An 11,679-nucleotide genomic window follows, 5' to 3' on the forward strand; every position below is an offset into this window, starting at 1 on the left:
TTATAATATATATGAATAATATATTATATATATATGCAAGCATAATCTCCAGCCGCAACCACTACCTGTTGATTTTTTTTAAATTATTTTTTATTAATCATTCATTCATTTACATCTCAAATGATATCCCCCTACACCGTTTAACCCCCACACACAACCGATATTGTCTAAACATCATGTGTCCTCCAGGGGTCTTGCCATCAGCATGTGAGGTCCTGTCTCGCTGACATCATTCTGTCATCAGCTCAAGTCCCTGGAAATGACAATAAACCACAAGGCACTACCAGAGTTCCCTGGTGTGCCTCACTCCATGGGTCCACAAACCAATAGAGCTCCACTCCACCGTTAAGGCACATCAACACGATGTATCGTTACAGAAAATCTTTTTATCACATGTCCACATGTCTCTCTGCACAACTTGCCTGCAACAGAAGATCCTCTCGTCCTGTGTCTGCTCCAGGCCAGACGCTCCATCACTCATCGCATTAGCCTTTCACCTGTGCTGCACTTCAAGAAAACACTCCTTCACATGTGTGCCCCGCAAAGACACCATCCAACACAACTGACTTTCCAAGACGCCTCCAGTTTGAAATTGGTATTAGTATTATCTTCAAGTGGTAATTGTGCTATGTTATAATACACACAATGATGGTCTCCACCGTCACATGGAATTCTGCAAACACACAAATAAGCCAATCTAGTTGATTCTGTTACCAAGAAGAGTTACACTTTACAAAACTGTTCCAGAAGCTGAAAGACATTACTGAGCCATTGCTCCTACAGCAATTAGGCAGGAGGCTCTTTGGGGCTCTGGGTGCTTTTCTCTTTTGCCAGCCAGGCCATACATAGCTTATGTTACCAGTTGGTTATGTCATGATACAGGCACCTTTTAAAAAGTATATATTGTTTGGGCCTAGAGATGGGGCTTGGTGGCTAACAGCTCTTGATATACAATCAAGCACTGGAGATCAGATCCCAGCACCCACATAACAAACTGAGCATCATCAGACAGCGTAATCCTGTGTACACCTCTAGATGTAACAGGATGGAGACAAGAGGGTCATGGGGCTTGCTGGCTTCCAGCCTTGCTGAGAAAACCATGATCAGGATCCGGAAGAGCCTGCCTCAAAGTAACATTGTACATTGGTAAAGGAAGACATCTGATGATCTCTTCTGTAGATATACAAGTCTACACACCTCACACATAGCACATGAGTGCACATTCATACATATGCACCTGTGCACAGGCACGTGCACCACACACAGACATTGATAATAACAAACTATAGTTATATTAACATTAAAGTCAAGGTCGCAGTGCCCCATGTCTGCCTGTCTGAAGCTTTCCTAGTATGATCACGTCGTAAAGCAGCCAGAGGCTTTCTGTGCTTTGGAACAAAGATTTAGCCACTTTCGCACCGTGCTTGAGGCCTATTCAGAGAGTGAAAACGTGATCACAAGCATGAGAAGGAAGAGCATGGCACTCAGCAAGCACCAGAGGATGCTTGTTGTAACAAGACAGAAGCCAAACAAGCCAGGCAGAACGCCACCTCCTTTGCTGCACTTGAGTGTTGAGTGACATAATGTTTGTCATTGTGCCGATGCTCACGGCAGGACTGCACATGCCATGGTTAGTTGACTTGAACTTTGCAAGTTTTGTAAATACAGGACATGCAAGCAATGCAGGTCAACTGCATCAGCACATCTGTGATTGGATTGATCACGGTTTGGGGTGTTCCCTCCATAGGGCATTGCTAAAAGCTTCATCTCCAGGGCGCAGATGCTGAGAGGCAGTGGGTAAGAACTGAGGCAAGTGAGAACTGGTTAGTGTTTGTGTATGTACTTTACACAAATGTTGTACACATATTTATGAGGGCACATGTGTATGTACGTTGCACTGATGTCCTTCTCAGGTGCTGTCTGTCCCCCTTCTTTTATAAGAACTATTTCTAGGTTAAGCTGGCTGGCCAGCAAGTCCCAGAAATCCTTGTGTTTCATCTCTCTAACGCTGGCATTACGGTCCACTGCCAGCACACCTGGCATTTTTATGTGGTCTATAGAGATTGAAACAGAGCCCAACAGTTTGCCTACCTGGCTCGTCTTCTCACCATAGATGGTTTTAAGGGCTTGACACTTTCCTGTGGTGAAAACATTCTTACTGTCCGTGCTAAGTCCGCTATGGACGCCCCAGCAAACTTAGCGGGAAATGAAGAGGAACGAAGCTTAAGAAGTCAGTGATAGAGACTAGAGGGTGCAGAGAAACAGAAATCAGTGGATGAGAGGAGGGAAGAGTATGCAGAGAAACAGAAAGGAAGGGAGGTTTAGACATAGACAGTAGGAATGAATGGAGAAGGTGTCCACCAAGGTCAGGTCCAAAGGATAGATAGGCTGGAAGGATGGATGCCTGGCAATGTCTTGGCTCACCTGACTTTGTTAGCCCAGGGGGCTCTGAAAGGCCGTGCATTCACTATATAACTGGGGAGGCCAGCTCTGTCAGCAGACCTTGCTCCAGCCCTTCTCTCACTGCTTGTCCCTCTAGGATTCGGGTCACAAAAGGAGACCTGGCTCTCCTCTAACCTCCCTTCCTCCTCTGCCTCCTCTTCTATGCCCTGATATGTCCTCTTTTCTTATAACTGTCTGTGTATCTCGTACGCTCATTTTAACAAACACACAGAAGCCTTGACATCAAACTTGAGAGACACAACCGTCCTCAAGTCAGGTCTGGCCAGAGGTTCCGCAGTAAGCCAAGTTAAAAATGCCAAATTAAATGTTAAAAACAACAACAACAAACAAGCAAAAAACAGAAAGGGAAAGTCTTTCAATGTGGCCACATTGAGAAGAGGGAGAAGAGATCCCACATGAACCCAAGATCCATCCTCATGAACTTGAAGTGACATCAAAGTCACCAAAGGTTCTCAATCTAGCAGTCAGGTCAGGTGTCGGGCCCGAGTGGTTTTTACATGTTAGAACTGTGTGAGACCTCTTTCTGATAAACGGTTTCCCCATCTGGAATTCCCCGTCTTTTCCTCCAGCATGTGATTCCTGGGGGAGTTCCCACTTTGGGATCATTGTTTCATAGTGTGATAGTCAAATTGAGAGACACAGGTGACGCTCTAGAATACCTTCCGTTTCTACAGAGTCATCTCCACATGAGGGATCACCTTCAGAACAGGGGTGTTCATCCTCGTCTCTGTATCCCCCTATTTATACTTCATTTCCAGAACACAGCTTGCCGAGATCTTCGTGTTATGATTTTATTCCGGGGTAATTTCACATTTAGAGGATGGCAATTTGCTGGTGTTTGATTTGATGAGGACCCAGACGTGGCATGTGACATGACCAGCATCTGTGTAATTTTCACGTAACAACTCAGTCAGCAGACAACCCATGAGAATGCTTTCTAATGAAGCTGATGCACAGCAGCATGGAGGGAGTGTCTGTGACTGGGAGGACGGAGAAGCGTAAACCAGACACGGGGTCTGGTGGCGTATGGACTGGCTGAAAAGATGGCACTACAGTGGGGACCTTGTGACAGGCTGTGGTTGCTTTAATGTTGCATCCTTTTGCTCCATTGCTAGTCGAGACCCTTTAGCAGCCCATCTCTGCTCATCAAAGGAATTGCCCACATGTCTCCAGAGACCAAATGTGGTCCCGACATCAGTTGCAGACCATGGTCTTCATCATCTCCTTCAGTCTCCTAACTGTCTTCCTCATTTCTCCTTGCGACCAGACTGAGTTGTCTCTGCCAGACCTCATGTGCTTAAGGGCATGATGTGACAGGATTTGGAGCACGGCCTTTGAGAAGATAAAGTTAAGTGAGGTAGTCAGACGTGGTAGTGCACGCCTTTATCCAAGCACTTGAAATGCAGAGGCAGGCAGATCTCTGCGAGTCTTGAGGTCGGCCAGTCTATGTAGTGATTTCCAAGACAGCCAGAGAGGTGCCGATAGATAGATAGATAGATAGATAGATAGATGATAGATAGATAGATTAGATGAAATAAACAGGAATTAAGTTTGTGCACTGAGCTATCTCATCATCCCTTCCTGCTCTTTAGGATCCTTATATAAAATTGTAAATTTTTGTAAGAGTTGTATGCTACTAGACATTTCCATACTTTTTTTGAGGGAGAAAATGCCAGACTGGCCTGCAGGCAAGGCTGTGGTGCATTTCCTGATGCATGGCTGATGTGGGAGGGCCCAGCCATGGTTAGCAACCTGAACATTTAGTCTCTAGCCACCACAGGGAGGGAACAGCGCTGAGCAAAGCATGAGCATCAGCCAGTGATGCAGCAGCTTTCGCTTCCTGCACGCTTCCCCTCCAATTCCTGCCTGAGCTCCTGCCATGGCTTCCCTCAGTGACCGGGTCTGACCTGGGAGTTGTGAGCAGAAGTAAAGCCCTTTCCTCCTCAAGCTGCTATGGGTCGTGGTGTTTCCTCACTGTGGAAACCCAACTAAGATGTGACAGAATGCATCCTTAGCTCTTACACCAAAAAATCTAGAGTCTTACTGAAACTTGGGCTTTACTTTCACAGCTTCATGCAAGCCTACTGTGCGTGAGGGCACAGTATGGAGGCGGTCCATTAGAGGGCATGTGAACCTACTGTGCGTTGGAATGAGACGCTTTATGGACTATTATAAGCTTCACTTCAAAACTCTTGCACTCTGCCTGTCTGAAAAGCCAGTGTGGTGTGGAATGTGCCGAGCTGTCCTGTTGGCCTGAGATACAGCCTGGTCTCCTAGGACCATGGGTACACTGGTCAAGTACTTATACGGATGAATCAGGGAGAAATTTCTTTAGGTGACCTATTTGACCATGGATGGACTTCTGGGGCACTCTCTGTGATTCACTCATTGTTTCCCAATAGGTTTTAAGGTTTCTACCCCCAAAGACTTCAGTGGGTAAGAGACCTTGCCATTAAGGCTTCATTCCCATCACTCCAGTGTGAAAATGTTTTCTCCTGACTTGCGCTAATCTCTTAATACTTAGAGATGATTTGTCCACACATACCTTGGCCCCCCTGCCCACAACTTAAACCAGCCCGAGCTTGGCTCTTATAATCCTCCTGTCAGCAGCCTGGTTTTCTTAGCTCCTACTAGCAGAGACCACTAAACTCATCCCACCAGCAGAGACTACTACCCTGTTTAGGCATTCTAGAGCTTCTCTAGGACATAGCTCCAGGGTTTCTCCCAAAACCAATCCCAAAGGCCTTTGACAGGATGGTATAGGCTTAGTGCTTGGACCAGTCCTCTGGGCTAGTTTTTTTTGTTCGTGCTGTAACTAAATATCTATAAGAAGCACTTGTGAATGAATAGGTTATTTTGCCTCCCTGTGCACCACAGAGGAGAAGGCATGGTGGTGGGAGAAGTTCACAGCTGTCAGTGGGAGTGAGAGGCAGCTGATCACATGGAGTTGGCAGTAAGGAAGCAGAGATCAACATATGTCATAGTCAGACTGGGAGTCCAGTAATTCCCGACTGTTGGACTACTTGTCATATCTGAGGGACTAGAAAACTTTCCAGAAAACAAGATCTCCCCTTGTAGTTTGGGACCTGGGAGACGAGCAACCTCGCTGTCTAAAGTAGAGTGTTATGTTTCAAAGACAGTATGTCATGCCAGGATATAGAAAAGTCAAACTGATATACTAGATTGGGATTTTGGAGTGCACCCTTTCCTGAGCTCAGGTCAACCATGCATGGACATTGATTCTGAGGAAGGAACTTGACATTCTTCCCTCTGAGGTTGGCACCAACTAGGTTTCTAACGTCCTTGGTAAGAGTGTGGACAGTAGACTAGAGTTTATCCATTACACCAGAAACACACCTACTTCTCTCCCTTAATTCTTACTCGCAGAGACTGTCCCAGGTAGGAACACTGCATTTGCAAGGCCCCTGTGAGAGCCCACTGCCTCCGAGGAGAATAAAGACATTCTGATAATACTACCTTTTTCACTGTCGGTTGCCTCTTTCCAGAACAAACTTCAGCATGACACTGGGATCTGGGCTTTAGTTGTTAGTGTACTGTTGCACACTTATATTGCACACACATTGCACATCCTTACATTGCACACACTTACATTGCACATCCTTACATTGCACATCCTTACATTGCACATCCTTACATTGCACACCCTTACATTGTACACTTACATTGTACACACATTGTACACACTTACATGGCACATACTTACATTGCACACACTTAAACTGTCCACACATTGCACACACTTACACTGTCCACACATTGCACACACTTACATTGCACACCCTTATATTGCACACATATTGCATATCCTTACATGGCACATACCTACACTGTCCACACATTGCACACACTTACATTGCATACCCTTATATTGCATACACATTGCATATCCTTACATTGCACATACTTACATTGTACACACATTGTACACACATTGCACACACTTACATGCCACACACTTACATTGTACACACTTAGATGGCATATACTGACATTGCACACACTAACATTGCATTTTACTACACCAAGTAGGGTACATGTTGATGTCTGCAAAGTCTTGGAAAGGTAGACAAACAGAGGGGTGTGACCATACAGTGAGCAGGAACTGCAGAAGCCAGACCGTGGCCAAATTCAGGGTTCCCAGGAAGTGCATACAAAGGCCCTCTGGGAGTAACTGTCCTGGGGACAGGGAGACATGCAAAATCCTGGCACAAGACAGTGGAATCCCAGCCGGGACCAGTGGGAGTGGAGGGGCTCCCTTTCCACTGCTTATATCTCTGCTTCATCTCTGTGCCTACTTGCCCTGTGTCTCTAGAAGCCGCTTCTTAGAATCAGTCTTTCCTATGGACTTTTTTTTTTTTCTCCTTTGTCCTCTGAGTATTGGGCCAGAAAACACAGGCAATAGATTTACTGGTAAAATACCTTGAAACCCATGATGTCCCCCTCTGCATCCTCCACAACTACACTAATTCCTATTTGATTTTTCGGAATGTGTCCAAGCTTTACTTCCTTAAAACAAGCAAAGACAAAGTACCACCAAGCTCACTCAATTCCAACAAACGCTCCGCCCTTGGGTGTGTTCAGAGGACTGCAGGGAACTTTTCCTCCCCGAAGGGACTTCTGATACCTGTGAGAGAAGCACACAAGGATGTTAGTTTAAAAGAACCCAGTTTCTGGCAACATGCATGATCTGTGGACACATGCAAGATGCATGTCACTTGGGAAACTCAGTTTCCTTTTCTTTAAAACGGGGGGGCGGGGGGTACGGTGCAATAAACCTTAGGGGATAACTGTGGGATTGAATATTTCAACAAATGTCTGCAAGGAAGAAGTAGATAACTGACATGTATACATAGAATATGACATGTGTACATACAATATGATATGTGTACATACAATATATGACATGTGTACATACAATATGATATGTGTACATACAATATGACATGTGTACATACAATATATGACATGTATACATACAATATATGACATGTGTACATACAATATGATATGTGTACATACAATATATGACATGTGTACATACAATATGATATGTGTACATACAATATATGACATGTGTACATACAATATGACATGTATACTATACATACAGTACTATAAAATATCTCAGGTCTTTTACTTGTCAAATTGGATATATCTTCTTTCCATAATCTTTTAAAAAACAATAAATGCCATTGGCTGCTGCTGAGGGCTTTTAAAGCAGGAATCCTTAAAGCGTGAAGCAATTCGTATTACAAAATAAAAATAAAAGCTAACAAGCTGAGTAATGAGCGTTTTATTGTTTTTCATAAAACACAAATAAAATCCACTTAGCAGCATACCCGTATCGTGATAGATCGTGTGCACAGGGGAGGAGTGGAGGAGAGATATCCTGAGCTAATAAAGCATAGTTGGTGTGTGCCTTTTATAAAGCATGCACCGTAGCTCTCATGCTGTCTGAGGATTGTGGGTAAGGAATGACTAGATTTCTCTCATGTACACCTATATTATCTTGATTTGTCTGATGAAATAAAATTACTATTTTACTTCGGAAGCTATCAAACGGGGGGAAAACACTTTTAGACTTATGACATTGCTCAGTTATTAGAGTGAGTGCCTAAAATGCACAAGCCTCTGATTTGATCTACAGCACTGTAAAAAACTGGGTGTTATACTGAATGCCTGTGATCAGTAGGTAGAGGCAAGAGGATCAGAAGTTCAAGGTCATCCTCAACACTATAGCAAGCTTGAGGCCAGACTAGGCTACACTTCCATCCTTTCCTGTGTCCCTACAACCTGTGTTTTTTTATGCATGCATATATGTGTGTAGTGTTGTGAGTGTGTGTAGGCACAGGTTGTGCATGCAGGTACAGTACATGTATGTGAAGAGCAGGTATTAACGTTGGGTGTCTTCCCCGATTATTTTCCACCTTATAGATAAAGACAGGTCTCTGACGAACCCAGAGATTGTCAATTCAGCTAGTCTGCCTAGCCAGTGTGTCCCAGCCATTCCCCGTTTCTGCCTCCCACATACTAGGATTACAGGCAGACTTTCATGTCTTTCCAGCCTTACACATGGGTTCTGGGGACCCAAACTCCGTTCCCACCCTTGTGCTGCAAGCGTTTTACGAGCCAAATTATCACCTCAGCCCCAGACTAGTGTCTTCAAACATTAATGATGAGAATCACCTCTTATTTAAAAGGTGCACAAACTTAGTTGAGAAAGCTCCTAACCCTGCCATTCTTATTAACAGGTTGGTCTCTGTTATGTTTCCAAGTCTGACAAAGTAATTGGAATATCAAGTGTTGTACTTCTTCCTATGCCAGCCTTTGGTTATCTGTATTTTACTAGGAAAATGTGTTTTCCCCAGACATTCACGTTTATGGTTGAAAAACTAGGCACAGCACGATCTCTATTCAGATCTCTATTCAGTCTGGTTTGCTTTGTTCCTCACGGACGCCTCCTTCACCCTTGCTGTCTCTTGCCCCTTGTCTTCCTCTTGTTGACATCCTGTCCCAGCTGCTTTGCTTCCTGGTGAGTTTCTTTAGGTGGAGAACTGCCTAGGATCTCTCAGTAAAACATGAGCCTGTGGGAGCTACTTCAGTTTCAAGCCACACCCCCAGGCTAGAGTTTGCAAATGTCTCCTCCACACCAGGTCCCTATTTCATCACAGTGTCCACTTCTTGGAATGTTTGCTTTGTATCTTGATAAATTCTATTTTAATTTAAGATCAATACACGGCTCTGGACCAGGGCTCGGCTCCTCTTTTTCCATCTACTGGAAATGATATTTGCATATCGTATTTGTAGTTCCCAAAAATATGCTCTATGCTCCTTTTATGTATTTTTATTCATTGTTTGTTGATTGGTTTCTTGTTTTTAGATTACCAGCTGCATTCAGAATCTGTTCCAAGAGCATGTCTGTGTCTCCTATCTCCTCTGGGTACCAGAAACTCATATAAACTCTATGAGGTAACCCTGTCATTACTCCATTCAGATGAAGAAGCTGAGCATGAATCTAAGCTGCCCGTACATCTCCACAGCTCTTGTTTGACTGGCTCCTCTTCACTGTATTGTCTTTCTCTGGATATTCCCCATGCTTCTCAGAAGAAGATAAACTTAGCAGAAGTCAGGGAATCTACCACAAGTCCTCCCACCAAGAGCCATTGGTGGAATATTTCCTCACACGACCCTTAAGGATTTTCGTGGAAGACGCCTCCTGTGCTTGATTAAACTACGCATCTTGGAAAAGGAGGACATTGAATAAGCTGGGCTCAGGTGAAGTGAAGGGTGTGGGGTGCCCAGGAAGATGGTAGAAAGCATTCACAGCAGGGTCCTTAGCCCTGGCTCATTGTAGAAATGGGACAGAGAAGCACCAGTCTGCGTGACGGAAGGGTGGTTTGTGTTGTCAGTGGCATGGCTGGAGTGGAGGCCCTGTATGAGATGAGATGAGACACGAGCCAGCCTGACCTGAGTGTCAGGAGAGACAAGAGAGTGTCTCACTGACTGCCACAAATTCCTCCTCAGTCCCACTGGTGCCTAAAGGAAGGCTCTTTGCACTGAAGAATGTGCTGCCTTACAATAAGGGCGAGGAGAGACTGCAGTAATCCTGATTCATCACTACGTCTTAAGGGCCTAGTTTATTACACCCTTTGCTAATACAAACTGTAGGGATGAAAGGGCGTGAGGATTTGAGCCCTAAAGAAGGATAGAAGGGAGAAGACCAGTGTCAGTCAGCTACCCATCAGACAAGTGAGACAGCTACTGTGACAGACACCTGAGATGGAGCAACCTAAAAAGTGGAATTGTTCCTGCCCCTAGAGTCCTTGCAGGTGTTGCTGTCTGTGTCACATGGACGCCAGTAGGTGGCAGAGAGGAGAGAGGCTATGCACGACTATGCTCAGTGTTCTGACCGATGGACATCTGAAGGATGTCCATAACATTTCCTGGGGGGAAAAAAGTGAGCCTGAGACCACCACCAGTCTGACACCAGAGGTCCTGGAAAGGGAACTAGATTGAGATGACCACCAGTCCAGTGCCAGGTAGGCCTGGGCAGGCTCCTAGGACAGGAAGCAAGCCAGAGACTAGAAGAATCCCACTGGGACTGCAGGCCCCAGGCAGGAGTGAGCCCAAGACAAGTGGCCACTTAGGTAGGCTGTGGAGGAGCTAGTCTGAGATGAACACTAGTCTGTTGCCCTCCAGGCCTAGGGGGTGGAGGCAGACCATGCCCAAGATGACTCCTGCCTTGTGCCATATTGCACAAACAGGGAATAGCACTCCTGAGATGACCCCAGCCCCTGAGCAACCCTGGGCACCACTAAGAGGAGCAAGTGAATGTTGGAGAAACAGAAGAGAAGGAAAACCATAAGGAAGTGGGCAGAGTGAAGAGAGGCAGAACTGGAGACTCGAGAGTAGTGAGGACCAGCCTGATGCTACCTCGGACCATGGTGGGGTCCTGGCCTGTGCTGCCACCAGGTGGTCACATCTGGGTCTGTGGCCCTTCAGCAGCAGGGGTCTGTTACCGCCAAAGGCCAGATGGATGTCCCTGGTCTGGGCTGCCACTGGCAACATGTTGATGTCTAAGGGCTGTGCAGAACTAGCCCCACCCCTCACCTGGGCATTGGGGTGAGCTGGCCTCAGAAGCACGAGAGCAGAGCTGATCCTGCCCATAGCCAGCTGCAGTACCCGGGAGAGTGGGCCCTGCAACGTTGCAGGTGCGAGGGGAGATGAGTGGGGTTGGGGAGTGATGTGAACTCCACGAAGAACCGATAAAAGGTTTGAAAAAAATCTCTTAAAAAAGTGGAAAGATTTATTTCGCTTCATGGTTTCGGTCTCTGGTTCCTCGGTCCTGTTGCCTTTAGGGTTGACCATGGTTATACTTCATGAGAGAGAAGGATGCTCACTAAAGGATGAGCACAAGGAGCGCTCACGCAATGACTGTTCTCACTAGAACCAAAGGTCATCCAAAGGTCACCGTCCCCTGATACCACTGAGAGCTGGGGACCAGGCCTTCAACACATGGGTATTCTGAAGACAGTCATCCAAACTACAACCAAACCCAATGGCAGGAGCAGAGTTCTGTATACGTAAATAGTTCACTGTTGGGAGCCGACTTTTAGCAGAAAGCGGCTAGATCAACTTTGCAGCCATCTGGAACCATATACCCTGATAAGAGATTTGGTTTTCAATAGCCTACAA

The 11,679-nt window shown here is 45.6% G+C and overlaps 1 non-coding gene across 1 annotated transcript; it reads left to right on the forward strand.

The window, feature by feature from the left end:
• Positions 1-10,291: 10,291 nt before the first annotated feature.
• LOC117708034 (small nucleolar RNA SNORA17) lies at positions 10,292-10,425 on the forward strand. Its single transcript, XR_004606762.1, has one exon. It is a non-coding gene; the product is annotated as a small nucleolar RNA SNORA17 (small nucleolar RNA).
• The last annotated feature ends 1,254 nt before the right edge of the window (positions 10,426-11,679 follow it).

This window comes from Arvicanthis niloticus, chromosome 4 (assembly GCF_011762505.2).
Source record: "Arvicanthis niloticus isolate mArvNil1 chromosome 4, mArvNil1.pat.X, whole genome shotgun sequence".
NCBI lineage: Eukaryota > Metazoa > Chordata > Mammalia > Rodentia > Muridae > Arvicanthis > Arvicanthis niloticus.